The sequence below is a fragment of the Castor canadensis genome, chromosome 11, assembly GCF_047511655.1.
Source record: "Castor canadensis chromosome 11, mCasCan1.hap1v2, whole genome shotgun sequence".
Taxonomy (NCBI): Eukaryota; Metazoa; Chordata; class Mammalia; order Rodentia; family Castoridae; genus Castor; species Castor canadensis.
Genome location: NC_133396.1, coordinates 100,008,801 through 100,036,354, shown reverse-complemented (window position 1 = coordinate 100,036,354; position 27,554 = coordinate 100,008,801). Strand labels below are relative to the sequence as shown.

At 65.3% G+C, this 27,554-nt stretch overlaps 1 protein-coding gene and 23 non-coding genes across 24 annotated transcripts in view; 13 read left to right on the top strand and 11 right to left on the bottom strand.

Moving 5' to 3' along the window:
• Window positions 1–27,554, bottom strand: part of Apoa2 (apolipoprotein A2) — a 450,260-nt gene that overhangs the window by 186,092 nt on the left and 236,614 nt on the right. The gene's annotated exons all lie outside the window — the stretch shown is intronic.
• Trnag-gcc (transfer RNA glycine (anticodon GCC)) lies at window positions 806–876 on the bottom strand. Its single transcript has one exon. It is a non-coding gene; the product is annotated as a tRNA-Gly (tRNA).
• On the bottom strand, window positions 1,903–1,985 carry Trnal-cag (transfer RNA leucine (anticodon CAG)). The gene has a single exon. It is a non-coding gene; the product is annotated as a tRNA-Leu (tRNA).
• Trnad-guc (transfer RNA aspartic acid (anticodon GUC)) lies at window positions 2,446–2,517 on the top strand. The gene has a single exon. It is a non-coding gene; the product is annotated as a tRNA-Asp (tRNA).
• On the top strand, window positions 3,060–3,134 carry Trnag-ucc (transfer RNA glycine (anticodon UCC)). Its single transcript has one exon. It is a non-coding gene; the product is annotated as a tRNA-Gly (tRNA).
• Window positions 3,458–3,529, top strand: Trnae-cuc (transfer RNA glutamic acid (anticodon CUC)). The gene has a single exon. It is a non-coding gene; the product is annotated as a tRNA-Glu (tRNA).
• On the bottom strand, window positions 6,998–7,068 carry Trnag-gcc (transfer RNA glycine (anticodon GCC)). Its single transcript has one exon. It is a non-coding gene; the product is annotated as a tRNA-Gly (tRNA).
• Window positions 8,095–8,177, bottom strand: Trnal-cag (transfer RNA leucine (anticodon CAG)). Its single transcript has one exon. It is a non-coding gene; the product is annotated as a tRNA-Leu (tRNA).
• Window positions 8,638–8,709, top strand: Trnad-guc (transfer RNA aspartic acid (anticodon GUC)). Its single transcript has one exon. It is a non-coding gene; the product is annotated as a tRNA-Asp (tRNA).
• Window positions 9,252–9,326, top strand: Trnag-ucc (transfer RNA glycine (anticodon UCC)). The gene has a single exon. It is a non-coding gene; the product is annotated as a tRNA-Gly (tRNA).
• On the top strand, window positions 9,650–9,721 carry Trnae-cuc (transfer RNA glutamic acid (anticodon CUC)). The gene has a single exon. It is a non-coding gene; the product is annotated as a tRNA-Glu (tRNA).
• Window positions 13,196–13,266, bottom strand: Trnag-gcc (transfer RNA glycine (anticodon GCC)). Its single transcript has one exon. It is a non-coding gene; the product is annotated as a tRNA-Gly (tRNA).
• On the bottom strand, window positions 14,295–14,377 carry Trnal-cag (transfer RNA leucine (anticodon CAG)). Its single transcript has one exon. It is a non-coding gene; the product is annotated as a tRNA-Leu (tRNA).
• Trnad-guc (transfer RNA aspartic acid (anticodon GUC)) lies at window positions 14,827–14,898 on the top strand. The gene has a single exon. It is a non-coding gene; the product is annotated as a tRNA-Asp (tRNA).
• Trnag-ucc (transfer RNA glycine (anticodon UCC)) lies at window positions 15,431–15,505 on the top strand. The gene has a single exon. It is a non-coding gene; the product is annotated as a tRNA-Gly (tRNA).
• Window positions 15,829–15,900, top strand: Trnae-cuc (transfer RNA glutamic acid (anticodon CUC)). The gene has a single exon. It is a non-coding gene; the product is annotated as a tRNA-Glu (tRNA).
• On the bottom strand, window positions 19,373–19,443 carry Trnag-gcc (transfer RNA glycine (anticodon GCC)). The gene has a single exon. It is a non-coding gene; the product is annotated as a tRNA-Gly (tRNA).
• On the bottom strand, window positions 20,471–20,553 carry Trnal-cag (transfer RNA leucine (anticodon CAG)). Its single transcript has one exon. It is a non-coding gene; the product is annotated as a tRNA-Leu (tRNA).
• On the top strand, window positions 21,014–21,085 carry Trnad-guc (transfer RNA aspartic acid (anticodon GUC)). Its single transcript has one exon. It is a non-coding gene; the product is annotated as a tRNA-Asp (tRNA).
• Trnag-ucc (transfer RNA glycine (anticodon UCC)) lies at window positions 21,621–21,692 on the top strand. Its single transcript has one exon. It is a non-coding gene; the product is annotated as a tRNA-Gly (tRNA).
• Trnae-cuc (transfer RNA glutamic acid (anticodon CUC)) lies at window positions 22,016–22,087 on the top strand. Its single transcript has one exon. It is a non-coding gene; the product is annotated as a tRNA-Glu (tRNA).
• Window positions 25,562–25,632, bottom strand: Trnag-gcc (transfer RNA glycine (anticodon GCC)). The gene has a single exon. It is a non-coding gene; the product is annotated as a tRNA-Gly (tRNA).
• Window positions 26,659–26,741, bottom strand: Trnal-cag (transfer RNA leucine (anticodon CAG)). Its single transcript has one exon. It is a non-coding gene; the product is annotated as a tRNA-Leu (tRNA).
• Window positions 27,202–27,273, top strand: Trnad-guc (transfer RNA aspartic acid (anticodon GUC)). Its single transcript has one exon. It is a non-coding gene; the product is annotated as a tRNA-Asp (tRNA).

Sequence of the window (27,554 nt, the reverse complement as noted above, 5' to 3'; positions counted from 1 at the left end):
ACACAGACAGACAAAGGGAGAGAAAGAGAGGAGAGAGCGAGAGAATATCCAGGTGATGTGAGAAGGAGGTAGGAAGGGCAAGTGGACCAGAATCGTGAATAATTCCCTGGGAGGCCACACATGGGCTTGTCAGGTATGTGTTTGGGGGCCTAGATTAAAAGAGACCCAAGGGACAGATGCAGGTCAGAATCCTTGAGCAAAGTTGTGGGTTGTAGGGCGTGAGGGGCGGTTAAGGTGGTTCGGAGGGATGAGAAGACTTGTCGTGGGTAAGCACAGCCTAGAGAACATAGAGTGTGCATATGCGATGATGTTAGTGGAGGTACTTTGAGGTCCCTGGTGTGCTTGGATGACTGCGTGACCGTGTAGGAGACACACGGCGTGTGACTGTTAGGAGAGAAGACTTCCTGTCTAGAGGTTTGGGAGCCATGGGCTTAACTTTCAGGGTGAAGAAAGGCCAAGGGACAGGGCGAGTGAGTGCAAGGATGCATTGCGGTTGGGGACGCCTGGACGCAGAATAGATTGCTGGTGACAGAAGGGCGAGGGAGAGCGAGCGAGAGAGATGCAAGGGATGAGGAGGCAGGTGTGAGAGGCGCCAGGGGTGAGGGAACTGTCTTGCAAGGGGCCGGCGGGTGGGACCCAGTTGGGTGAGTCGCGTGTGAGGCGAGCCCAGACGCAAGCGAGCAAGCGAGCGGGGCAGGTGCGTAGGTGCTGGTGCAGGTGCAGGCCAGGGGGGTGCAGCTGGAGCGGAAGGAGGCTGCGCTCTGCTTAGGCGCTGGGTCTGGAGGACCAAAAGGGGACCAGGCGCTGCATGGGCCGGGAATCGAACCCGGGCCTCCCGCGTGGCAGGCGAGAATTCTACCACTGAACCACCCATGCACCGGCGGCGGTCGCCATCCGACGCAGCCACAGCCGGCGCTCACCAGTTGTCCCGCGGGACACTGGTCCCCGGTCGGAGGCGAGCTGAGCCACACACTGTTCGCCTGGAGCGTGCACCAGGGGCCCGATGGCGCAGGGAGCAAAGGAGCAACCAGAAGGAGAGGCTGCTGGATCGTGGTGGTCGTGGCGGCGGTGGCGGTGCCAGCGGGTGTGTGCGGGAAGGCAGAAGTGTCGCGCGCTGGGGAGGGGCCGGGGGTGGGAGCGGGGAGAAGCGGACTCGCCCCGGTCTGCCCTTTCTCCGCCGCCCAGGCCCGTCACGCTGCCGCAAACGTGGCCCGTGCCTGAATCCCAATCAGGACAGGTGACCTGCGGCAGGCGCTGCTGAGCGCGCCTGTTGTGCTCAGCGCCTCGACGCGCAGAGATGGGGACCCAAGGCGCTGGTGCGCTTGGCGCTGGGGGCCTGGGGGTGAGGTGTGGCGCCGAGGTGGTCTCGGCAGGGGCTTGGAGTTTATGGGCCGGCCCGGGGTGGTAGAGGGCGAAGGTGGGGGGGGGGTGGCTATCATTGCGGGTTTGGCCTGGCCTGCCGGGTGCTCTGCGCCTGGGGAATGGGGGCGTCGATGTGTACGTGTGTGTGTGTGTGTGTGTGTGTGTGTGTGTGTGTAGGCAGAGGATGGAGGGTCTTGTGGGATGGTCGACGTGTCCCGTGGACCCGAATCCCCACTGCCCCTCCTCGCCGGCTCCCGTACCACCTGCGGGCCAAAGAAAGAGAGGCTCTTTTCCTCTGGGGAAAGAGCCTAGGAGGTGATTCAGAGAAACCACCTCTGCGTGTCCGAATGGCCTGTGGCGGAGGGTTGAAGGCGCCGGCGCTTGCGACACTGGCGTTTATGCGCGAGCCTTTCGGGTGGGCGCCAGGAGCGGAGGGGCGGAGGCGTGCGACCACGGGGGCGAGAGATTGGAGAGTGGGCAAAGAGGGCGCGAGCCGGGAAGAGGGCATCGGTGGGCGTCTCTGGGGCTAAAAGGTGGGCTTGTCAGGAGTGGGATTCGAACCCACGCCTCCAGGGGAGACTGCGACCTGAACGCAGCGCCTTAGACCGCTCGGCCATCCTGACGGCGGGCCTGGGCGCGTGGCCGCTCCCCTGGCTGGGACCCGGCGCGGACGCCCGGTACCGTTCCTCGGCGTGGGTGCGCAAGCGGCGGAGGGCAAGCCAAGTCAGTCTCTGCCGCTCGCTGCGGCGTGCAGGCCGCCACGCCCTCCTCCCCTCCTCCCCGAGCGGCGCTTGCTAGTCCGCGCGTCTTCCCCTCCTCCCGGCGCGGTGGCTCGATGCCCGCGTCGGAGGCGGCGGGGCAGGGCGCACCGGGTTGGCTGGGTGGCAGCCGGGTGCAGCTCGAGGTCAGGCTCCGGACCGGGTCGGCTCGCCTCGCCTTTGTCCAGAGTGCTTTGTTGTGTGAGCGTGTGTCCCGCACGTGCCAGATGCTTGCGGTGGGCAGGCGGACGAGGGAGGGCAGGGCCGGGCGTACCAGGGCTCGGGACAGCGGACTGGCTCCCAGAGGGCGGGGCGGGCGTCGCTGTCCTCGTTAGTATAGTGGTGAGTATCCCCGCCTGTCACGCGGGAGACCGGGGTTCGATTCCCCGACGGGGAGGCAGCCGCCCTTTTTGGCCACCGGCGCGAGGTCTGCGACCCAGCCTCTCGCCCTCAAGGGGCGTGCCCTTCTTCCTCCCTCCGCCCACCGCCACCTGGTACCTGGCCTGCCACGTGGTCGCCCCAGACGAGCGGCCCTGCCCGCCCTGCTGGGCCCGGCCAGGCCAGGCCAGGCCAGGCCCGCGCCACCCGAAGTCCTTGTGGGAGTGGGCTCCGTGAGGCCGGCAGGGGCAGGAAAGCGTGGGAGGCGACCGAGTGTGTGAGGACCGTCCTTCTGGCTGTCGGGCCGTGGCGGCGGCGTCACTGGGCCCCGCGCCCGGCCCCACGCCGCAACGTGGAGCCGAGGGCTCAGTCGGGAGCAGCACGGCTGCAGCAGAAGGCCGGCGCAGCGGAGCTGCTGGGCTCTGGGCTGGGCTGGGCTGGGCTGGCGCTTTTTGGCGCCGTGGCAGCCAAGAGCTGCGGGCGTCGGGCAGGCCCGCGTCAGGCGGTGGCGGCGCTCGCTCGTGGCAGTCCCGGCCGGCCTGTGGGCGCTGGCCGGGCCGTGCGTCGTTGGTGGTATAGTGGTGAGCATAGCTGCCTTCCAAGCAGTTGACCCGGGTTCGATTCCCGGCCAACGCAGCGGGCTGACCTTTTGCCGAGACCCGGGGCCGCAGAGGGCGGCCGGGCTGGCACGCAGCTGTGCTTGCAGGCGCGGGAGGGTGTGTGGCAGAAGGAGGCGCGGCGATGTTTTGAGGGTGCCCCGAGCAGGAGGGGAGCTGCTAAGGCTGAGGGCGGTCGGGTTGCCAGGGGCGCCGGGTGGGCTGGCGGGATTTGGTTAGCAAGTGAAGCCCAGCCGGCGGTGCAGGTGCCAGGCGCCAGGCGCCAAGCTGCCAGCTGCCAGCTGCCAGCTCGAGAGGAGGCGCTGGCTCCAGGGCGGGAGCGCGGGGCATGCAGGCCGACGCTCCCTGGTGGTCTAGTGGTTAGGATTCGGCGCTCTCACCGCCGCGGCCCGGGTTCGATTCCCGGTCAGGGAAGCCTTTCTTCTTCTTCTCCGCCGTCCACCACCGACGTCGGCTTCGTCTTCGCACCACACCTCCCCTTTTGGCCAACAGGCCCGCCCGGTCCACCTACGCCCCAATGAGACGGGACTTCCCGCCCAGCCCTTGTCCGTCAGCGCTTCCTTTTCTCCTGGCTGGCCCGCTCGCCCGCCCTCCACCCATCTTCACCCTTCAGCGTGTCCCCTCTTCCTTGCCCTAGGCTCACCCAAGGGCCCTCGCAGCCCCACGCACACAGGCCAGGTCAGCCTCTCTACTCCTCTGGCTGCCAGCGGACCCACCACCCTCCACCACCACCCCCATCGCCGTCACCACCACCCCCATCGCCACCACCACTACCACCACTACCATCACCAGCGGCCAACAGCACCCACCCACCAATGCAGGACGATCGCTGGTTCCTCACTCCTCTCGCTACAGCTTCCCGCCTCTCCCTTCCCCTCCCCTCCGCTGTCCCCCCAGTCCCCTCCCCTCCCTTCCCCTCCCCTGCCGTCCCCTCTCCTTTCACACAGAAGGCACAAGCACCCACGCACGCACAAGGTGCTGAGAACTGAGGGAAAACCAGAGCGGTTCCTTGCTCTTCATGCCTCAAGAAACACCGTGCCCTTCATCCGCTTCACCTGCTCTTCCTGAGACTTCAGTCACCTTCCCCCTGGCCTCAGCCCATAGATAGAGAGCCTCAAAATCCAATGCACGGAGAGGTGAGTTGGAGACTCGGGCCCTCCCGGTTCCTCGTGCTCGGCTGCCTCCTACAGAAACTCTTGCTGTTTTGTGAAAGGAAACTCCACGTGGATTTCGTGATTGGAATACCACACGGCTGGCAACGCCAGACTGGCTCCTTCGCTCCCTCACCCCTCGCCCCATCGCCCCATCGCCCGTTCTCTCACTGGCTGCTTCCTCCCTCATGAACTCCTCTAACCCGCCCGCTCACTTTCCCAATCAGCCACCCACTCCTTCACTGCTTCTCTCACCCTCCCACCTAGCCACCCACTCATTCGCTCCACCACCCTGCCAACCCAGCCACCCATCCACTCAGTAGTGGGGGCCTCTAAGGGGCCAGGACTGTCCCACGACACTGCTCGGTCAAGGGCTCCACCTGTGTGTGACAGCGGCTTTGAAGGGGGTGCCGGTGGGGGTGTGTGGGGGGGAAGGCCGTCGGCGCTAGCGGAGCCTGAGCCAGGGAGGCGGAGGTGTGTGGAGACGTGTGGGGAGCTAGACCACCGGGTGGGCGTTTGGCGGTAGCAGAAGCCGGGCGATGAAGAAATTGGTGGTGACACAGCCAAGGGCCAAGCTGACCCGAGCGGGATTGGGCCATGAGGGTGGGGGGACATTGGCTGGCAATACCTAGGCTCGGAATCCTATCCCCAGATGGCCAGGGACAAATGGAGAATGTCCATCTACACAGCGCCTAGATTGGATGTGTTGGAGTAGTTCCCCACTGCCGCCTCACCACAGGGCCACCCGGCTCTTCATCCCTCTTTCCGGCTTGCTCTGTGGCTGCTCCCCAAAGTCAACCGCACAGCTCAGTCGGCTGGCTGCCCAAAGTTTGTTGACAGCGAAGATGACCGCTGACGTCCAGTCAAGGACCCATAGTGTGCTGTGGGCGGGACTAGGGCGAGGTCAAGGCGCCGCGGCCGCGCCCGGAGAGGATTCCCTATGGCGATACACACCCCGACCGGCGGCCAGGGCAGTTTTCTTGCCCGTGGGTCTTGGGTGGATGAACGGGAACCGTCGTCCCGGGCGGGACACCGCGCAGGCCGGGACAAAGGTCGTGACAGCAGAAAGAGGACAGAAGGACACATGGCGCCCGGGCTTGGATGGTGGCTAGAAGAGGTGTGTGTGTGTGTGTGTGTGTGTGTGTGTGTGTGTGTGTGTGTGTGTTTGTGTGTGTGTGTGCGGGAGAGTGCGCCCAGGTGCGAGCATGATGGGCGGGCAGGGCTGAGAGCCCCGCTGGCAGTCGGGCAGAGATTCTGAGGACCACCCCATGGATGGGAGCGTGGGAGCGACTCGCCCGAGGATGGCGCTGTCCTCCGCTTCCACTGTGGACGAGGGGCTGGCTCGAGATCCCAGGAGCCCTGGGAGGCCAGGTCAGGGGAGCTCCAGCGGTCAGACGTTGTCAACTGAGGACCTGGGAGACAGGGGCATGGCGAGGGATGCCTGGCGGCTGGGTGGGGAGCCCAGGGCCTGGGTAGGGGCAGCGGGCCTGCCGGGAGGGCGAGTCTGGAGGCGGAAAGGAACATCCGATTGGCGACCGGTGGAAGGAAGATCCAACCCCTTGTGGTCAGAGAGGTACCCGGTGACCCCCCGGGCCAGATGGTCTGGAGGCGACCAGAATAACGAGTGGCTCTGGGGTGAGTCGGGAAGTACTCCAGGGTGCCAGACAGTGCACAGGGAGAGTTGTAGAGACAGGGAGACAGAGTGAAAGAGAGATGAGAGACAGAGAGAGTAGAGGGAGAAAGATAGACCCAGAGAAAGAAGACATTACCAGACAGACAGACAGACAGAGAGGGACACACAGACAAAGACAGCTAGAACGAGAGCCAGAAAGAGAGACGGACAAAGGGAGAGAGAGGGTGAAAGAAAGAGGAGAGAGACAGATGAGACAGATGAGACAGAGATAGACACAGAGAAAGAGAAGACATACACAGACAGACAAAGGGAGAGAAAGAGAGGAGAGAGCGAGAGAATATCCAGGTGATGTGAGAAGGAGGTAGGAAGGGCAAGTGGACCAGAATCGTGAATAATTCCCTGGGAGGCCACACATGGGCTTGTCAGGTATGTGTTTGGGGGCCTAGATTAAAAGAGACCCAAGGGACAGATGCAGGTCAGAATCCTTGAGCAAAGTTGTGGGTTGTAGGGCGTGAGGGGCGGTTAAGGTGGTTCGGAGGGATGAGAAGACTTGTCGTGGGTAAGCACAGCCTAGAGAACATAGAGTGTGCATATGCGATGATGTTAGTGGAGGTACTTTGAGGTCCCTGGTGTGCTTGGATGACTGCGTGACCGTGTAGGAGACACACGGCGTGTGACTGTTAGGAGAGAAGACTTCCTGTCTAGAGGTTTGGGAGCCATGGGCTTAACTTTCAGGGTGAAGAAAGGCCAAGGGACAGGGCGAGTGAGTGCAAGGATGCATTGCGGTTGGGGACGCCTGGACGCAGAATAGATTGCTGGTGACAGAAGGGCGAGGGAGAGCGAGCGAGAGAGATGCAAGGGATGAGGAGGCAGGTGTGAGAGGCGCCAGGGGTGAGGGAACTGTCTTGCAAGGGGCCGGCGGGTGGGACCCAGTTGGGTGAGTCGCGTGTGAGGCGAGCCCAGACGCAAGCGAGCAAGCGAGCGGGGCAGGTGCGTAGGTGCTGGTGCAGGTGCAGGCCAGGGGGGTGCAGCTGGAGCGGAAGGAGGCTGCGCTCTGCTTAGGCGCTGGGTCTGGAGGACCAAAAGGGGACCAGGCGCTGCATGGGCCGGGAATCGAACCCGGGCCTCCCGCGTGGCAGGCGAGAATTCTACCACTGAACCACCCATGCACCGGCGGCGGTCGCCATCCGACGCAGCCACAGCCGGCGCTCACCAGTTGTCCCGCGGGACACTGGTCCCCGGTCGGAGGCGAGCTGAGCCACACACTGTTCGCCTGGAGCGTGCACCAGGGGCCCGATGGCGCAGGGAGCAAAGGAGCAACCAGAAGGAGAGGCTGCTGGATCGTGGTGGTCGTGGCGGCGGTGGCGGTGCCAGCGGGTGTGTGCGGGAAGGCAGAAGTGTCGCGCGCTGGGGAGGGGCCGGGGGTGGGAGCGGGGAGAAGCGGACTCGCCCCGGTCTGCCCTTTCTCCGCCGCCCAGGCCCGTCACGCTGCCGCAAACGTGGCCCGTGCCTGAATCCCAATCAGGACAGGTGACCTGCGGCAGGCGCTGCTGAGCGCGCCTGTTGTGCTCAGCGCCTCGACGCGCAGAGATGGGGACCCAAGGCGCTGGTGCGCTTGGCGTTGGGGGCCTGGGGGTGAGGTGTGGCGCCGAGGTGGTCTCGGCAGGGGCTTGGAGTTTATGGGCCGGCCCGGGGTGGTAGAGGGCGAAGGTGGGGGGGGGGTGGCTATCATTGCGGGTTTGGCCTGGCCTGCCGGGTGCTCTGCGCCTGGGGAATGGGGGCGTCGATGTGTACGTGTGTGTGTGTGTGTGTGTGTGTGTGTGTGTGTGTAGGCAGAGGATGGAGGGTCTTGTGGGATGGTCGACGTGTCCCGTGGACCCGAATCCCCACTGCCCCTCCTCGCCGGCTCCCGTACCACCTGCGGGCCAAAGAAAGAGAGGCTCTTTTCCTCTGGGGAAAGAGCCTAGGAGGTGATTCAGAGAAACCACCTCTGCGTGTCCGAATGGCCTGTGGCGGAGGGTTGAAGGCGCCGGCGCTTGCGACACTGGCGTTTATGCGCGAGCCTTTCGGGTGGGCGCCAGGAGCGGAGGGGCGGAGGCGTGCGACCACGGGGGCGAGAGATTGGAGAGTGGGCAAAGAGGGCGCGAGCCGGGAAGAGGGCATCGGTGGGCGTCTCTGGGGCTAAAAGGTGGGCTTGTCAGGAGTGGGATTCGAACCCACGCCTCCAGGGGAGACTGCGACCTGAACGCAGCGCCTTAGACCGCTCGGCCATCCTGACGGCGGGCCTGGGCGCGTGGCCGCTCCCCTGGCTGGGACCCGGCGCGGACGCCCGGTACCGTTCCTCGGCGTGGGTGCGCAAGCGGCGGAGGGCAAGCCAAGTCAGTCTCTGCCGCTCGCTGCGGCGTGCAGGCCGCCACGCCCTCCTCCCCTCCTCCCCGAGCGGCGCTTGCTAGTCCGCGCGTCTTCCCCTCCTCCCGGCGCGGTGGCTCGATGCCCGCGTCGGAGGCGGCGGGGCAGGGCGCACCGGGTTGGCTGGGTGGCAGCCGGGTGCAGCTCGAGGTCAGGCTCCGGACCGGGTCGGCTCGCCTCGCCTTTGTCCAGAGTGCTTTGTTGTGTGAGCGTGTGTCCCGCACGTGCCAGATGCTTGCGGTGGGCAGGCGGACGAGGGAGGGCAGGGCCGGGCGTACCAGGGCTCGGGACAGCGGACTGGCTCCCAGAGGGCGGGGCGGGCGTCGCTGTCCTCGTTAGTATAGTGGTGAGTATCCCCGCCTGTCACGCGGGAGACCGGGGTTCGATTCCCCGACGGGGAGGCAGCCGCCCTTTTTGGCCACCGGCGCGAGGTCTGCGACCCAGCCTCTCGCCCTCAAGGGGCGTGCCCTTCTTCCTCCCTCCGCCCACCGCCACCTGGTACCTGGCCTGCCACGTGGTCGCCCCAGACGAGCGGCCCTGCCCGCCCTGCTGGGCCCGGCCAGGCCAGGCCAGGCCAGGCCCGCGCCACCCGAAGTCCTTGTGGGAGTGGGCTCCGTGAGGCCGGCAGGGGCAGGAAAGCGTGGGAGGCGACCGAGTGTGTGAGGACCGTCCTTCTGGCTGTCGGGCCGTGGCGGCGGCGTCACTGGGCCCCGCGCCCGGCCCCACGCCGCAACGTGGAGCCGAGGGCTCAGTCGGGAGCAGCACGGCTGCAGCAGAAGGCCGGCGCAGCGGAGCTGCTGGGCTCTGGGCTGGGCTGGGCTGGGCTGGCGCTTTTTGGCGCCGTGGCAGCCAAGAGCTGCGGGCGTCGGGCAGGCCCGCGTCAGGCGGTGGCGGCGCTCGCTCGTGGCAGTCCCGGCCGGCCTGTGGGCGCTGGCCGGGCCGTGCGTCGTTGGTGGTATAGTGGTGAGCATAGCTGCCTTCCAAGCAGTTGACCCGGGTTCGATTCCCGGCCAACGCAGCGGGCTGACCTTTTGCCGAGACCCGGGGCCGCAGAGGGCGGCCGGGCTGGCACGCAGCTGTGCTTGCAGGCGCGGGAGGGTGTGTGGCAGAAGGAGGCGCGGCGATGTTTTGAGGGTGCCCCGAGCAGGAGGGGAGCTGCTAAGGCTGAGGGCGGTCGGGTTGCCAGGGGCGCCGGGTGGGCTGGCGGGATTTGGTTAGCAAGTGAAGCCCAGCCGGCGGTGCAGGTGCCAGGCGCCAGGCGCCAAGCTGCCAGCTGCCAGCTGCCAGCTCGAGAGGAGGCGCTGGCTCCAGGGCGGGAGCGCGGGGCACGCAGGCCGACGCTCCCTGGTGGTCTAGTGGTTAGGATTCGGCGCTCTCACCGCCGCGGCCCGGGTTCGATTCCCGGTCAGGGAAGCCTTTCTTCTTCTTCTCCGCCGTCCACCACCGACGTCGGCTTCGTCTTCGCACCACACCTCCCCTTTTGGCCAACAGGCCCGCCCGGTCCACCTACGCCCCAATGAGACGGGACTTCCCGCCCAGCCCTTGTCCGTCAGCGCTTCCTTTTCTCCTGGCTGGCCCGCTCGCCCGCCCTCCACCCATCTTCACCCTTCAGCGTGTCCCCTCTTCCTTGCCCTAGGCTCACCCAAGGGCCCTCGCAGCCCCACGCACACAGGCCAGGTCAGCCTCTCTACTCCTCTGGCTGCCAGCGGACCCACCACCCTCCACCACCACCCCCATCGCCGTCACCACCACCCCCATCGCCACCACCACTACCACCACTACCATCACCAGCGGCCAACAGCACCCACCCACCAATGCAGGACGATCGCTGGTTCCTCACTCCTCTCGCTACAGCTTCCCGCCTCTCCCTTCCCCTCCCCTCCGCTGTCCCCCCAGTCCCCTCCCCTCCCTTCCCCTCCCCTGCCGTCCCCTCTCCTTTCACACAGAAGGCACAAGCACCCACGCACGCACAAGGTGCTGAGAACTGAGGGAAAACCAGAGCGGTTCCTTGCTCTTCATGCCTCAAGAAACACCGTGCCCTTCATCCGCTTCACCTGCTCTTCCTGAGACTTCAGTCACCTTCCCCCTGGCCTCAGCCCATAGATAGAGAGCCTCAAAATCCAATGCACGGAGAGGTGAGTTGGAGACTCGGGCCCTCCCGGTTCCTCGTGCTCGGCTGCCTCCTACAGAAACTCTTGCTGTTTTGTGAAAGGAAACTCCACGTGGATTTCGTGATTGGAATACCACACGGCTGGCAACGCCAGACTGGCTCCTTCGCTCCCTCACCCCTCGCCCCATCGCCCCATCGCCCGTTCTCTCACTGGCTGCTTCCTCCCTCATGAACTCCTCTAACCCGCCCGCTCACTTTCCCAATCAGCCACCCACTCCTTCACTGCTTCACTGCTTCTCTCACCCTCCCACCTAGCCACCCACTCATTCGCTCAACCACCCTGCCAACCCAGCCACCCATCCACTCAGTAGTGGGGGCCTCTAAGGGGCCAGGACTGTCCCACGACACTGCTCGGTCAAGGGCTCCACCTGTGTGTGACAGCGGCTTTGAAGGGGGTGCCGGTGGGGGTGTGTGGGGGGGAAGGCCGTCGGCGCTAGCGGAGCCTGAGCCAGGGAGGCGGAGGTGTGTGGAGACGTGTGGGGAGCTAGACCACCGGGTGGGCGTTTGGCGGTAGCAGAAGCCGGGCGATGAAGAAATTGGTGGTGACACAGCCAAGGGCCAAGCTGACCCGAGCGGGAGTGGGCCACGAGGGTGGGGGGACATTGGCTGGCAATACCTAGGCTCGGAATCCTATCCCCAGATGGCCAGGGACAAATGGAGAATGTCCATCTACACAGCGCCTAGATTGGATGTGTTGGAGTAGTTCCCCACTGCCGCCTCACCACAGGGCCACCCGGCTCTTCATCCCTCTGTCCGGCTTGCTCTGTGACTGCTCCCCAAAGTCAACCGCACAGCTCAGTCGGCTGGCTGCCCAAAGTTTGTTGACAGCGAAGATGACCGCTGACGTCCAGTCAAGGACCCATAGTGTGCTGTGGGCGGGACTAGGGCGAGGTCAAGGCGCCGCGGCCGCGCCCGGAGAGGATTCCCTATGGCGATACACACCCCGACCGGCAGCCAGGGCAGTTTTCTTGCCCGTGGGTCTTGGGTGGATGAACGGGAACCGTCGTCCCGGGCGGGACACCGCGCAGGCCGGGACAAAGGTCGTGACAGCAGAAAGAGGACAGAAGGACACATGGCGCCCGGGCTTGGATGGTGGCTAGAAGAGGTGTGTGTGTGTGTGTGTGTGTGTGTGTGTGTGTGTGTGTGTGTGTTTGTGTGTGTGTGTGCGGGAGAGTGCGCCCAGGTGCGAGCATGATGGGCGGGCAGGGCTGAGAGCCCCGCTGGCAGTCGGGCAGAGATTCTGAGGACCACCCCATGGATGGGAGCGTGGGAGCGACTCGCCCGAGGATGGCGCTGTCCTCCGCTTCCACTGTGGACGAGGGGCTGGCTCGAGATCCCAGGAGCCCTGGGAGGCCAGGTCAGGGGAGCTCCAGCGGTCAGACGTTGTCAACTGAGGACCTGGGAGACAGGGGCATGGCGAGGGATGCCTGGCGGCTGGGTGGGGAGCCCAGGGCCTGGGTAGGGGCAGCGGGCCTGCCGGGAGGGCGAGTCTGGAGGCGGAAAGGAACATCCGGTTGGCGACCGGTGGAAGGAAGATCCAACCCCTTGTGGTCAGAGAGGTACCCGGTGACCCCCCGGGCCAGATGGTCTGGAGGCGACCAGAATAACGAGTGGCTCTGGGGTGAGTCGGGAAGTACTCCAGGGTGCCAGACAGTGCACAGGGAGAGTTGTAGAGACAGGGAGACAGAGTGAAAGAGAGATGAGAGACAGAGAGAGTAGAGGGAGAAAGATAGACCCAGAGAAAGAAGACATTACCAGACAGACAGACAGACAGACAGGGACACACAGACAAAGACAGCTAGAACGAGAGCCAGAAAGAGAGACGGACAAAGGGAGAGAGAGGGTGAAAGAAAGAGGAGAGAGACAGATGAGACAGATGAGACAGAGATAGACACAGAGAAAGAGAAGACATACACAGACAGACAAAGGGAGAGAAAGAGAGGAGAGAGCGAGAGAATATCCAGGTGATGTGAGAAGGAGGTAGGAAGGGCAAGTGGACCAGAATCGTGAATAATTCCCTGGGAGGCCACACATGGGCTTGTCAGGTATGTGTTTGGGGGCCTAGATTAAAAGAGACCCAAGGGACAGATGCAGGTCAGAATCCTTGAGCAAAGTTGTGGGTTGTAGGGCGTGAGGGGCGGTTAAGGTGGTTCGGAGGGATGAGAAGACTTGTCGTGGGTAAGCACAGCCTAGAGAACATAGAGTGTGCATATGCGATGATGTTAGTGGAGGTACTTTGAGGTCCCTGGTGTGCTTGGATGACTGCGTGACCGTGTAGGAGACACACGGCGTGTGACTGTTAGGAGAGAAGACTTCCTGTCTAGAGGTTTGGGAGCCATGGGCTTAACTTTCAGGGTGAAGAAAGGCCAAGGGACAGGGCGAGTGAGTGCAAGGATGCATTGCGGTTGGGGACGCCTGGACGCAGAATAGATTGCTGGTGACAGAAGGGCGAGGGAGAGCGAGCGAGAGAGATGCAAGGGATGAGGAGGCAGGTGTGAGAGGCGCCAGGGGTGAGGGAACTGTCTTGCAAGGGGCCGGCGGGTGGGACCCAGTTGGGTGAGTCGCGTGTGAGGCGAGCCCAGACGCAAGCGAGCAAGCGAGCGGGGCAGGTGCGTAGGTGCTGGTGCAGGTGCAGGCCAGGGGGGTGCAGCTGGAGCGGAAGGAGGCTGCGCTCTGCTTAGGCGCTGGGTCTGGAGGACCAAAAGGGGACCAGGCGCTGCATGGGCCGGGAATCGAACCCGGGCCTCCCGCGTGGCAGGCGAGAATTCTACCACTGAACCACCCATGCACCGGCGGCGGTCGCCATCCGACGCAGCCACAGCCGGCGCTCACCAGTTGTCCCGCGGGACACTGGTCCCCGGTCGGAGGCGAGCTGAGCCACACACTGTTCGCCTGGAGCGTGCACCAGGGGCCCGATGGCGCAGGGAGCAAAGGAGCAACCAGAAGGAGAGGCTGCTGGATCGTGGTGGTCGTGGCGGCGGTGGCGGTGCCAGCGGGTGTGTGCGGGAAGGCAGAAGTGTCGCGCGCTGGGGAGGGGCCGGGGGTGGGAGCGGGGAGAAGCGGACTCGCCCCGGTCTGCCCTTTCTCCGCCGCCCAGGCCCGTCACGCTGCCGCAAACGTGGCCCGTGCCTGAATCCCAATCAGGACAGGTGACCTGCGGCAGGCGCTGCTGAGCGCGCCTGTTGTGCTCAGCGCCTCGACGCGCAGAGATGGGGACCCAAGGCGCTGGTGCGCTTGGCGCTGGGGGCCTGGGGGTGAGGTGTGGCGCCGAGGTGGTCTCGGCAGGGGCTTGGAGTTTATGGGCCGGTCCGGGGTGTTAGAGGGCGAAGGTGGGGGGGGGTGGCTATCATTGCGGGTTTGGCCTGGCCTGCCGGGTGCTCTGCGCCTGGGGAATGGGGGCGTCGATGTGTGCGTGTGTGTGTGTGTGTGTGTGTGTTGTGTGTGTGTGTGTAGGCAGAGGATGGAGGGTCTTGTGGGATGGTCGACGTGTCCCGTGGACCCGAATCCCCACTGCCCCTCCTCGCCGGCTCCCGTACCACCTGCGGGCCAAAGAAAGAGAGGCTCTTTTCCTCTGGGGAAAGAGCCGAGGAGGTGATTCAGAGAAACCACCTCTGCGTGTCCGAATGGCCTGTGGCGGAGGGTTGAAGGCGCCGGCGCTTGCGACACTGGGGTTTATGCGCGAGCCTTTCGGGTGGGCGCCAGGAGCGGAGGGGCGGAGGCGTGCGACCACGGGGGCGAGAGATTGGAGAGTGGGCAAAGAGGGCGCGAGCCGGGAAGAGGGCATCGGTGGGCGTCTCTGGGGCTAAAAGGTGGGCTTGTCAGGAGTGGGATTCGAACCCACGCCTCCAGGGGAGACTGCGACCTGAACGCAGCGCCTTAGACCGCTCGGCCATCCTGACGGCGGGCCTGGGCGCGTGGCCGCTCCCCTGGCTGGGACCCGGCGCGGACGCCCGGTACCGTTCCTCGGCGTGGGTGCGCAAGCGGCGGAGGGCAAGCCAAGTCAGTCTCTGCCGCTCGCTGCGGCGTGCAGGCCGCCACGCCCTCCTCCCCTCCTCCCCGAGCGGCGCTTGCTAGTCCGCGCGTCTTCCCCTCCTCCCGGCGCGGTGGCGTCGGAGGCGGCGGGACAGGGCGCACCGGGTTGGCTGGGTGGCAGCCGGGTGCAGCTCGAGGTCAGGTTCCGGACCGGGTCGGCTCGCCTCGCCTTTGTCCAGAGTGCTTTGTTGTGTGAGCGTGTGTCCCGCACGTGCCAGATGCTTGCGGTGGGCAGGCGGACGAGGGAGGGCAGGGTCGGGCGTACCAGGGCTCGGGACAGCGGACTGGCGCCCAGAGGGCGGGGCGGGCGTCGCTGTCCTCGTTAGTATAGTGGTGAGTATCCCCGCCTGTCACGCGGGAGACCGGGGTTCGATTCCCCGACTGGGAGGCAGCCGCCCTTTTTGGCCACCGGCGCGAGGTCTGCGACCCAGCCTCTCGCCCTCAAGGGGCGTGCCCTTCTTCCTCCCTCCGCCCACCGCCACCTGGTACCTGGCCTGCCACGTGGTCGCCCCAGACGAGCGGCCCTGCCCGCCCTGCTGGGCCCGGCCAGGCCAGGCCAGGCCAGGCCCGCGCCACCCGAAGTCCTTGTGGGAATGGGCTCCGTGAGGCCGGCAGGGGCAGGAAAGCGTGGGAGGCGACCGAGTGAGTGAGGACCGTCCTTCTGGCTGTCGGGCCGTGGCGGCGGCGTCGCTGGGCCCCGCGCCTGGCCCCACGCCGCAACGTGGAGCCGAGGGCTCAGTCGGGAGCAGCACGGCTGCAGCAGAAGGCCGGCGCAGCGGAGCTGCTGGGCTCTGGGCTGGCCTGGCGCTTTTTGGCGCCGTGGCAGCCAAGAGCTGCGGGCGTCGGGCAGGCCCGCGTCAGGTGGTGGCGGCGCTCGCTCGTGGCAGTCCCCGCCGGCCTGTGGGCGCTGGCCGGGCCGTGCGTCGTTGGTGGTATAGTGGTGAGCATAGCTGCCTTCCAAGCAGTTGACCCGGGTTCGATTCCCGGCCAACGCAGCGGGCTGACCTTTTGCCGAGACCCGGGGCCGCAGAGGGCGGCCGGGCTGGCACGCAGCTGTGCTTGCAGGCGCGGGAGGGTGTGTGGCAGAAGGAGGCGCGGCGATGTTTTGAGGGTGCCCCGAGCAGGAGGGGAGCTGCTAAGGCTGAGGGCGGTCGGGTTGCCAGGGGCGCCGGGTGGGCTGGCGGGATTTGGTTAGCAAGTGAAGCCCAGCCGGCGGTGCAGGTGCCAGGCGCCAGGCGCCAAGCTGCCAGCTGCCAGCTGCCAGCTCGAGAGGAGGCGCTGGCTCCAGGGCGGGAGCGCGGGGCACGCAGGCCGACGCTCCCTGGTGGTCTAGTGGTTAGGATTCGGCGCTCTCACCGCCGCGGCCCGGGTTCGATTCCCGGTCAGGGAAGCCTTTCTTCTTCTTCTCCGCCGTCCACCACCGACGTCGGCTTCGTCTTCGCACCACACCTCCCCTTTTGGCCAACAGGCCCGCCCGGTCCACCTACGCCCCAATGAGACGGGACTTCCCGCCCAGCCCTTGTCCGTCAGCGCTTCCTTTTCTCCTGGCTGGCCCGCTCGCCCGCCCTCCACCCATCTTCACCCTTCAGCGTGTCCCCTCTTCCTTGCCCTAGGCTCACCCAAGGGCCCTCGCAGCCCCACGCACACAGGCCAGGTCAGCCTCTCTACTCCTCTGGCTGCCAGCGGACCCACCACCCTCCACCACCACCCCCATCGCCGTCACCACCACCCCCATCGCCACCACCACTACCACCACTACCATCACCAGCGGCCAACAGCACCCACCCACCAATGCAGGACGATCGCTGGTTCCTCACTCCTCTCGCTACAGCTTCCCGCCTCTCCCTTCCCCTCCCCTCCGCTGTCCCCCCAGTCCCCTCCCCTCCCTTCCCCTCCCCTGCCGTCCCCTCTCCTTTCACACAGAAGGCACAAGCACCCACGCACGCACAAGGTGCTGAGAACTGAGGGAAAACCAGAGCGGTTCCTTGCTCTTCATGCCTCAAGAAACACCGTGCCCTTCATCCGCTTCACCTGCTCTTCCTGAGACTTCAGTCACCTTCCCCCTGGCCTCAGCCCATAGATAGAGAGCCTCAAAATCCAATGCACGGAGAGGTGAGTTGGAGACTCGGGCCCTCCCGGTTCCTCGTGCTCGGCTGCCTCCTACAGAAACTCTTGCTGTTTTGTGAAAGGAAACTCCACGTGGATTTCGTGATTGGAATACCACACGGCTGGCAACGCCAGACTGGCTCCTTCGCTCCCTCACCCCTCGCCCCATCGCCCCATCGCCCGTTCTCTCACTGGCTGCTTCCTCCCTCATGAACTCCTCTAACCCGCCCGCTCACTTTCCCAATCAGCCACCCACTCCTTCACTGCTTCACTGCTTCTCTCACCCTCCCACCTAGCCACCCACTCATTCGCTCAACCACCCTGCCAACCCAGCCACCCATCCACTCAGTAGTGGGGGCCTCTAAGGGGCCAGGACTGTCCCACGACACTGCTCGGTCAAGGGCTCCACCTGTGTGTGACAGCGGCTTTGAAGGGGGTGCCGGTGGGGGTGTGTGGGGGGGAAGGCCGTCGGCGCTAGTGGAGCCTGAGCCAGGGAGGCGGAGGTGTGTGGAGACGTGTGGGGAGCTAGACCACCGGGTGGGCGTTTGGCGGTAGCAGAAGCCGGGCGATGAAGAAATTGGTGGTGACACAGCCAAGGGCCAAGCTGACCCGAGCGGGAGTGGGCCACGAGGGTGGGGGGACATTGGCTGGCAATACCTAGGCTCGGAATCCTATCCCCAGATGGCCAGGGACAAATGGAGAATGTCCATCTACACAGCGCCTAGATTGGATGTGTTGGAGTAGTTCCCCACTGCCGCCTCACCACAGGGCCACCCGGCTCTTCATCCCTCTGTCCGGCTTGCTCTGTGACTGCTCCCCAAAGTCAACCGCACAGCTCAGTCGGCTGGCTGCCCAAAGTTTGTTGACAGCGAAGATGACCGCTGACGTCCAGTCAAGGACCCATAGTGTGCTGTGGGCGGGACTAGGGCGAGGTCAAGGCGCCGCGGCCGCGCCCGGAGAGGATTCCCTATGGCGATCCACACCCCGACCGGCGGCCAGGGCAGTTTTCTTGCCCGTGGGTCTTGGGTGGATGAACGGGAACCGTCGTCCCGGGCGGGACACCGCGCAGGCCGGGACAAAGGTCGTGACAGCAGAAAGAGGACAGAAGGACACATGGCGCCCGGGCTTGGATGGTGGCTAGAAGAGGTGTGTGTGTGTGTGTGTGTGTGTGTGTGTGTGTGTGTGTGTGTTTGTGTGTGTGTGTGCGGGAGAGTGCGCCCAGGTGCGAGCATGATGGGCGGGCAGGGCTGAGAGCCCCGCTGGCAGTCGGGCAGAGATTCTGAGGACCACCCCATGGATGGGAGCGTGGGAGCGACTCGCCCGAGGATGGCGCTGTCCTCCGCTTCCACTGTGGACGAGGGGCTGGCTCGAGATCCCAGGAGCCCTGGGAGGCCAGGTCAGGGGAGCTCCAGCGGTCAGACGTTGTCAACTGAGGACCTGGGAGACAGGGGCATGGCGAGGGATGCCTGGCGGCTGGGTGGGGAGCCCAGGGCCTGGGTAGGGGCAGCGGGCCTGCCGGGAGGGCGAGTCTGGAGGCGGAAAGGAACATCCGATTGGCGACCGGTGGAAGGAAGATCCAACCCCTTGTGGTCAGAGAGGTACCCGGTGACCCCCCGGGCCAGATGGTCTGGAGGCGACCAGAATAACGAGTGGCTCTGGGGTGAGTCGGGAAGTACTCCAGGGTGCCAGACAGTGCACAGGGAGAGTTGTAGAGACAGGGAGACAGAGTGAAAGAGAGATGAGAGACAGAGAGAGTAGAGGGAGAAAGATAGACCCAGAGAAAGAAGACATTACCAGACAGACAGACAGACAGACAGGGACACACAGACAAAGACAGCTAGAACGAGAGCCAGAAAGAGAGACGGACAAAGGGAGAGAGAGGGTGAAAGAAAGAGGAGAGAGACAGATGAGACAGATGAGACAGAGATAGACACAGAGAAAGAGAAGACATACACAGACAGACAAAGGGAGAGAAAGAGAGGAGAGAGCGAGAGAATATCCAGGTGATGTGAGAAGGAGGTAGGAAGGGCAAGTGGACCAGAATCGTGAATAATTCCCTGGGAGGCCACACATGGGCTTGTCAGGTATGTGTTTGGGGGCCTAGATTAAAAGAGACCCAAGGGACAGATGCAGGTCAGAATCCTTGAGCAAAGTTGTGGGTTGTAGGGCGTGAGGGGCGGTTAAGGTGGTTCGGAGGGATGAGAAGACTTGTCGTGGGTAAGCACAGCCTAGAGAACATAGAGTGTGCATATGCGATGATGTTAGTGGAGGTACTTTGAGGTCCCTGGTGTGCTTGGATGACTGCGTGACCGTGTAGGAGACACACGGCGTGTGACTGTTAGGAGAGAAGACTTCCTGTCTAGAGGTTTGGGAGCCATGGGCTTAACTTTCAGGGTGAAGAAAGGCCAAGGGACAGGGCGAGTGAGTGCAAGGATGCATTGCGGTTGGGGACGCCTGGACGCAGAATAGATTGCTGGTGACAGAAGGGCGAGGGAGAGCGAGCGAGAGAGATGCAAGGGATGAGGAGGCAGGTGTGAGAGGCGCCAGGGGTGAGGGAACTGTCTTGCAAGGGGCCGGCGGGTGGGACCCAGTTGGGTGAGTCGCGTGTGAGGCGAGCGCAGACGCAAGCGAGCAAGCGAGCGGGGCAGGTGCGTAGGTGCTGGTGCAGGTGCAGGCCAGGGGGGTGCAGCTGGAGCGGAAGGAGGCTGCGCTCTGCTTAGGCGCTGGGTCTGGAGGACCAAAAGGGGACCAGGCGCTGCATGGGCCGGGAATCGAACCCGGGCCTCCCGCGTGGCAGGCGAGAATTCTACCACTGAACCACCCATGCACCGGCGGCGGCCGCCATCCGACGCAGTCACAGCCGGCGCTCACCAGTTGTCCCGCGGGACACTGGTCCCCGGTCGGAGGCGAGCTGAGCCACACACTGTTCGCCTGGCGCGTGCACCAGGGGCCCGATGGCGCAGGGAGCAAAGGAGCAACCAGAAGGAGAGGCTGCTGGATCGTGGTGGTCGTGGCGGCGGTGGCGGTGGCAGCGGGTGTGTGCGGGAAGGCAGAAGTGTCGCGCGCTGGGGAGGGGCCGGGGGTGGGAGCGGGGAGAAGCGGACTCGCCCCGGTCTGCCCTTTCTCCGCCGCCCAGGCCCGTCACGCTGCCGCAAACGTGGCCCGTGCCTGAATCCCAATCAGGACAGGTGACCTGCGGCAGGCGCTGCTGAGCGCGCCTGTTGTGCTCAGCGCCTCGACGCGCAGAGATGGGGACCCAAGGCGCTGGTGCGCTTGGCGCTGGGGGCCTGGGGGTGAGGTGTGGCGCCGAGGTGGTCTCGGCAGGGGCTTGGAGTTTATGGGCCGGCCCGGGGTGGTAGAGGGCGAAGGTGGGGGGGGTGGCTATCATTGCGGGTTTGGCCTGGCCTGCCGGGTGCTCTGCGCCTGGGGAATGGGGGCGTCGATGTGTGCGTGTGTGTGTGTGTGTGTGTGTGTTGTGTGTGTGTGTGTAGGCAGAGGATGGAGGGTCTTGTGGGATGGTCGACGTGTCCCGTGGACCCGAATCCCCACTGCCCCTCCTCGCCGGCTCCCGTACCACCTGCGGGCCAAAGAAAGAGAGGCTCTTTTCCTCTGGGGAAAGAGCCGAGGAGGTGATTCAGAGAAACCACCTCTGCGTGTCCGAATGGCCTGTGGCGGAGGGTTGAAGGCGCCGGCGCTTGCGACACTGGCGTTTATGCGCGAGCCTTTCGGGTGGGCGCCAGGAGCGGAGGGGCGGAGGCGTGCGACCACGGGGGCGAGAGATTGGAGAGTGGGCAAAGAGGGCGCGAGCCGGGAAGAGGGCATCGGTGGGCGTCTCTGGGGCTAAAAGGTGGGCTTGTCAGGAGTGGGATTCGAACCCACGCCTCCAGGGGAGACTGCGACCTGAACGCAGCGCCTTAGACCGCTCGGCCATCCTGACGGCGGGCCTGGGCGCGTGGCCGCTCCCCTGGCTGGGACCCGGCGCGGACGCCCGGTACCGTTCCTCGGCGTGGGTGCGCAAGCGGCGGAGGGCAAGCCAAGTCAGTCTCTGCCGCTCGCTGCGGCGTGCAGGCCGCCACGCCCTCCTCCCCTCCTCCCCGAGCGGCGCTTGCTAGTCCGCGCGTCTTCCCCTCCTCCCGGCGCGGTGGCTCGATGCCCGCGTCGGAGGCGGCGGGGCAGGGCGCACCGGGTTGGCTGGGTGGCAGCCGGGTGCAGCTCGAGGTCAGGCTCCGGACCGGGTCGGCTCGCCTCGCCTTTGTCCAGAGTGCTTTGTTGTGTGAGCGTGTGTCCCGCACGTGCCAGATGCTTGCGGTGGGCAGGCGGACGAGGGAGGGCAGGGCCGGGCGTACCAGGGCTCGGGACAGCGGACTGGCGCCCAGAGGGCGGGGCGGGCGTCGCTGTCCTCGTTAGTATAGTGGTGAGTATCCCCGCCTGTCACGCGGGAGACCGGGGTTCGATTCCCCGACGGGGAGGCAGCCGCCCTTTTTGGCCACCGGCGCGAGGTCTGCGACCCAGCCTCTCGCCCTCAAGGGGCGTGCCCTTCTTCCTCCCTCCGCCCACCGCCACCTGGTACCTGGCCTGCCACGTGGTCGCCCCAGACGAGCGGCCCTGCCCGCCCTGCTGGGCCCGGCCAGGCCAGGCCAGGCCAGGCCCGCGCCACCCGAAGTCCTTGTGGGAATGGGCTCCGTGAGGCCGGCAGGGGCAGGAAAGCGTGGGAGGCGACCGAGTGAGTGAGGACCGTCCTTCTGGCTGTCGGGCCGTGGCGGCGGCGTCGCTGGGCCCCGCGCCTGGCCCCACGCCGCAACGTGGAGCCGAGGGCTCAGTCGGGAGCAGCACGGCTGCAGCAGAAGGCCGGCGCAGCGGAGCTGCTGGGCTCTGGGCTGGCCTGGCGCTTTTTGGCGCCGTGGCAGCCAAGAGCTGCGGGCGTCGGGCAGGCCCGCGTCAGGTGGTGGCGGCGCTCGCTCGTGGCAGTCCCCGCCGGCCTGTGGGCGCTGGCCGGGCCGTGCGGCGTTGGTGGTATAGTGGTGAGCATAGCTGCCTTCCAAGCAGTTGACCCGGGTTCGATTCCCGGCCAACGCAGCGGGCTGACCTTTTGCCGAGGCCCGGGGCCGCAGAGGGCGGCCGGGCTGGCACGCAGCTGTGCTTGCAGGCGCGGGAGGGTGTGTGGCAGAAGGAGGCGCGGCGATGTTTTGAGGGTGCCCCGAGCAGGAGGGGAGCTGCTAAGGCTGAGGGCGGTCGGGTTGCCAGGGGCGCCGGGTGGGCTGGCGGGATTTGGTTAGCAAGTGAAGCCCAGCCGGCGGTGCAGGTGCCAGGCGCCAGGCGCCAAGCTGCCAGCTGCCAGCTGCCAGCTCGAGAGGAGGCGCTGGCTCCAGGGCGGGAGCGCGGAGAACGCAGGCCGACGCTCCCTGGTGGTCTAGTGGTTAGGATTCGGCGCTCTCACCGCCGCGGCCCGGGTTCGATTCCCGGTCAGGGAAGCCTTTCTTCTTCTTCTCCGCCGTCCACCACCGACGTCGGCTTCGTCTTCGCACCACACCTCCCCTTTTGGCCAACAGGCCCGCCCGGTCCACCTACGCCCCAATGAGACGGGACTTCCCGCCCAGCCCTTGTCCGTCAGCGCTTCCTTTTCTCCTGGCTGGCCCGCTCGCCCGCCCTCCACCCATCTTCACCCTTCAGCGTGTCCCCTCTTCCTTGCCCTAGGCTCACCCAAGGGCCCTCGCAGCCCCACGCACACAGGCCAGGTCAGCCTCTCTACTCCTCTGGCTGCCAGCGGACCCACCACCCTCCACCACCACCCCCATCGCCGTCACCACCACCCCCATCGCCACCACCACTACCACCACTACCATCACCAGCGGCCAACAGCACCCACCCACCAATGCAGGACGATCGCTGGTTCCTCACTCCTCTCGCTACAGCTTCCCGCCTCTCCCTTCCCCTCCCCTCCGCTGTCCCCCCAGTCCCCTCCCCTCCCTTCCCCTCCCCTGCCGTCCCCTCTCCTTTCACACAGAAGGCACAAGCACCCACGCACGCACAAGGTGCTGAGAACTGAGGGAAAACCAGAGCGGTTCCTTGCTCTTCATGCCTCAAGAAACACCGTGCCCTTCATCCGCTTCACCTGCTCTTCCTGAGACTTCAGTCACCTTCCCCCTGGCCTCAGCCCATAGATAGAGAGCCTCAAAATCCAATGCACGGAGAGGTGAGTTGGAGACTCGGGCCCTCCCGGTTCCTCGTGCTCGGCTGCCTCCTACAGAAACTCTTGCTGTTTTGTGAAAGGAAACTCCACGTGGATTTCGTGATTGGAATACCACACGGCTGGCAACGCCAGACTGGCTCCTTCGCTCCCTCACCCCTCGCCCCATCGCCCCATCGCCCATTCTCTCACTGGCTGCTTCCTCCCTCATGAACTCCTCTAACCCGCCCGCTCACTTTCCCAATCAGCCACCCACTCCTTCACTGCTTCACTGCTTCTCTCACCCTCCCACCTAGCCACCCACTCATTCGCTCAACCACCCTGCCAACCCAGCCACCCATCCACTCAGTAGTGGGGGCCTCTAAGGGGCCAGGACTGTCCCACGACACTGCTCGGTCAAGGGCTCCACCTGTGTGTGACAGCGGCTTTGAAGGGGGTGCCGGTGGGGGTGTGTGGGGGGGAAGGCCGTCGGCGCTAGCGGAGCCTGAGCCAGGGAGGCGGAGGTGTGTGGAGACGTGTGGGGAGCTAGACCACCGGGTGGGCGTTTGGCGGTAGCAGAAGCCGGGCGATGAAGAAATTGGTGGTGACACAGCCAAGGGCCAAGCTGACCCGAGCGGGAGTGGGCCACGAGGGTGGGGGGACATTGGCTGGCAATACCTAGGCTCGGAATCCTATCCCCAGATGGCCAGGGACAAATGGAGAATGTCCATCTACACAGCGCCTAGATTGGATGTGTTGGAGTAGTTCCCCACTGCCGCCTCACCACAGGGCCACCCGGCTCTTCATCCCTCTGTCCGGCTTGCTCTGTGACTGCTCCCCAAAGTCAACCGCACAGCTCAGTCGGCTGGCTGCCCAAAGTTTGTTGACAGCGAAGATGACCGCTGACGTCCAGTCAAGGACCCATAGTGTGCTGTGGGCGGGACTAGGGCGAGGTCAAGGCGCCGCGGCCGCGCCCGGAGAGGATTCCCTATGGCGATACACACCCCGACCGGCGGCCAGGGCAGTTTTCTTGCCCGTGGGTCTTGGGTGGATGAACGGGAACCGTCGTCCCGGGCGGGACACCGCGCAGGCCGGGACAAAGGTCGTGACAGCAGAAAGAGGACAGAAGGACACATGGCGCCCGGGCTTGGATGGTGGCTAGAAGAGGTGTGTGTGTGTGTGTGTGTGTGTGTGTGTGTGTGTGTGTGTGTGTTTGTGTGTGTGTGTGCGGGAGAGTGCGCCCAGGTGCGAGCATGATGGGCGGGCAGGGCTGAGAGCCCCGCTGGCAGTCGGGCAGAGATTCTGAGGACCACCCCATGGATGGGAGCGTGGGAGCGACTCGCCCGAGGATGGCGCTGTCCTCCGCTTCCACTGTGGACGAGGGGCTGGCTCGAGATCCCAGGAGCCCTGGGAGGCCAGGTCAGGGGAGCTCCAGCGGTCAGACGTTGTCAACTGAGGACCTGGGAGACAGGGGCATGGCGAGGGATGCCTGGCGGCTGGGTGGGGAGCCCAGGGCCTGGGTAGGGGCAGCGGGCCTGCCGGGAGGGCGAGTCTGGAGGCGGAAAGGAACATCCGATTGGCGACCGGTGGAAGGAAGATCCAACCCCTTGTGGTCAGAGAGGTACCCGGTGACCCCCCGGGCCAGATGGTCTGGAGGCGACCAGAATAACGAGTGGCTCTGGGGTGAGTCGGGAAGTACTCCAGGGTGCCAGACAGTGCACAGGGAGAATTGTAGAGACAGGGAGACAGAGTGAAAGAGAGATGAGAGACAGAGAGAGTAGAGGGAGAAAGATAGACCCAGAGAAAGAAGACATTACCAGACAGACAGACAGACAGACAGGGACACACAGACAAAGACAGCTAGAACGAGAGCCAGAAAGAGAGACGGACAAAGGGAGAGAGAGGGTGAAAGAAAGAGGAGAGAGACAGATGAGACAGATGAGACAGAGATAGACACAGAGAAAGAGAAGACATACACAGACAGACAAAGGGAGAGAAAGAGAGGAGAGAGCGAGAGAATATCCAGGTGATGTGAGAAGGAGGTAGGAAGGGCAAGTGGACCAGAATCGTGAATAATTCCCTGGGAGGCCACACATGGGCTTGTCAGGTATGTGTTTGGGGGCCTAGATTAAAAGAGACCCAAGGGACAGATGCAGGTCAGAATCCTTGAGCAAAGTTGTGGGTTGTAGGGCGTGAGGGGCGGTTAAGGTGGTTCGGAGGGATGAGAAGACTTGTCGTGGGTAAGCACAGCCTAGAGAACATAGAGTGTGCATATGCGATGATGTTAGTGGAGGTACTTTGAGGTCCCTGGTGTGCTTGGATGACTGCGTGACCGTGTAGGAGACACACGGCGTGTGACTGTTAGGAGAGAAGACTTCCTGTCTAGAGGTTTGGGAGCCATGGGCTTAACTTTCAGGGTGAAGAAAGGCCAAGGGACAGGGCGAGTGAGTGCAAGGATGCATTGCGGTTGGGGACGCCTGGACGCAGAATAGATTGCTGGTGACAGAAGGGCGAGGGAGAGCGAGCGAGAGAGATGCAAGGGATGAGGAGGCAGGTGTGAGAGGCGCCAGGGGTGAGGGAACTGTCTTGCAAGGGGCCGGCGGGTGGGACCCAGTTGGGTGAGTCGCGTGTGAGGCGAGCGCAGACGCAAGCGAGCAAGCGAGCGGGGCAGGTGCGTAGGTGCTGGTGCAGGTGCAGGCCAGGGGGGTGCAGCTGGAGCGGAAGGAGGCTGCGCTCTGCTTAGGCGCTGGGTCTGGAGGACCAAAAGGGGACCAGGCGCTGCATGGGCCGGGAATCGAACCCGGGCCTCCCGCGTGGCAGGCGAGAATTCTACCACTGAACCACCCATGCACCGGCGGCGGCCGCCATCCGACGCAGTCACAGCCGGCGCTCACCAGTTGTCCCGCGGGACACTGGTCCCCGGTCGGAGGCGAGCTGAGCCACACACTGTTCGCCTGGCGCGTGCACCAGGGGCCCGATGGCGCAGGGAGCAAAGGAGCAACCAGAAGGAGAGGCTGCTGGATCGTGGTGGTCGTGGCGGCGGTGGCGGTGCCAGCGGGTGTGTGCGGGAAGGCAGAAGTGTCGCGCGCTGGGGAGGGGCCGGGGGTGGGAGCGGGGAGAAGCGGACTCGCCCCGGTCTGCCCTTTCTCCGCCGCCCAGGCCCGTCACGCTGCCGCAAACGTGGCCCGTGCCTGAATCCCAATCAGGACAGGTGACCTGCGGCAGGCGCTGCTGAGCGCGCCTGTTGTGCTCAGCGCCTCGACGCGCAGAGATGGGGACCCAAGGCGCTGGTGCGCTTGGCGCTGGGGGCCTGGGGGTGAGGTGTGGCGCTGAGGTGGTCTCGGCAGGGGCTTGGAGTTTATGGGCCGGCCCGGGGTGGTAGAGGGCGAAGGTGGGGGGGGGTGGCTATCATTGCGGGTTTGGCCTGGCCTGCCGGGTGCTCTGCGCCTGGGGAATGGGGGCGTCGATGTGTGCGTGTGTGTGTGTGTGTGTGTGTTGTGTGTATGTGTGTAGGCAGAGGATGGAGGGTCTTGTGGGATGGTCGACGTGTCCCGTGGACCCGAATCCCCACTGCCCCTCCTCGCCGGCTCCCGTACCACCTGCGGGCCAAAGAAAGAGAGGCTCTTTTCCTCTGGGGAAAGAGCCGAGGAGGTGATTCAGAGAAACCACCTCTGCGTGTCCGAATGGCCTGTGGCGGAGGGTTGAAGGCGCCGGCGCTTGCGACACTGGCGTTTATGCGCGAGCCTTTCGGGTGGGCGCCAGGAGCGGAGGGGCGGAGGCGTGCGACCACGGGGGCGAGAGATTGGAGAGTGGGCAAAGAGGGCGCGAGCCGGGAAGAGGGCATCGGTGGGCGTCTCTGGGGCTAAAAGGTGGGCTTGTCAGGAGTGGGATTCGAACCCACGCCTCCAGGGGAGACTGCGACCTGAACGCAGCGCCTTAGACCGCTCGGCCATCCTGACGGCGGGCCTGGGCGCGTGGCCGCTCCCCTGGCTGGGACCCGGCGCGGACGCCCGGTACCGTTCCTCGGCGTGGGTGCGCAAGCGGCGGAGGGCAAGCCAAGTCAGTCTCTGCCGCTCGCTGCGGCGTGCAGGCCGCCACGCCCTCCTCCCCTCCTCCCCGAGCGGCGCTTGCTAGTCCGCGCGTCTTCCCCTCCTCCCGGCGCGGTGGCTCGATGCCCGCGTCGGAGGCGGCGGGGCAGGGCGCACCGGGTTGGCTGGGTGGCAGCCGGGTGCAGCTCGAGGTCAGGCTCCGGACCGGGTCGGCTCGCCTCGCCTTTGTCCAGAGTGCTTTGTTGTGTGAGCGTGTGTCCCGCACGTGCCAGATGCTTGCGGTGGGCAGGCGGACGAGGGAGGGCAGGGCCGGGCGTACCAGGGCTCGGGACAGCGGACTGGCTCCCAGAGGGCGGGGCGGGCGTCGCTGTCCTCGTTAGTATAGTGGTGAGTATCCCCGCCTGTCACGCGGGAGACTGGGGTTCGATTCCCTGACGGGGAGGCAGCCGCCCTTTTTGGCCACCGGCGCGAGGTCTGCGACCCAGCCTCTCGCCCTCAAGGGGCGTGCCCTTCTTCCTCCCTCCGCCCACCGCCACCTGGTACCTGGCCTGCCACGTGGTCGCCCCAGACGAGCGGACCTGCCCGCCCTGCTGGGCCCGGCCAGGCCAGGCCAGGCCAGGCCCGCGCCACCCGAAGTCCTTGTGGGAGTGGGCTCCGTGAGGCCGGCAGGGGCAGGAAAGCGTGGGAGGCGACCGAGTGAGTGAGGACCGTCCTTCTGGCTGT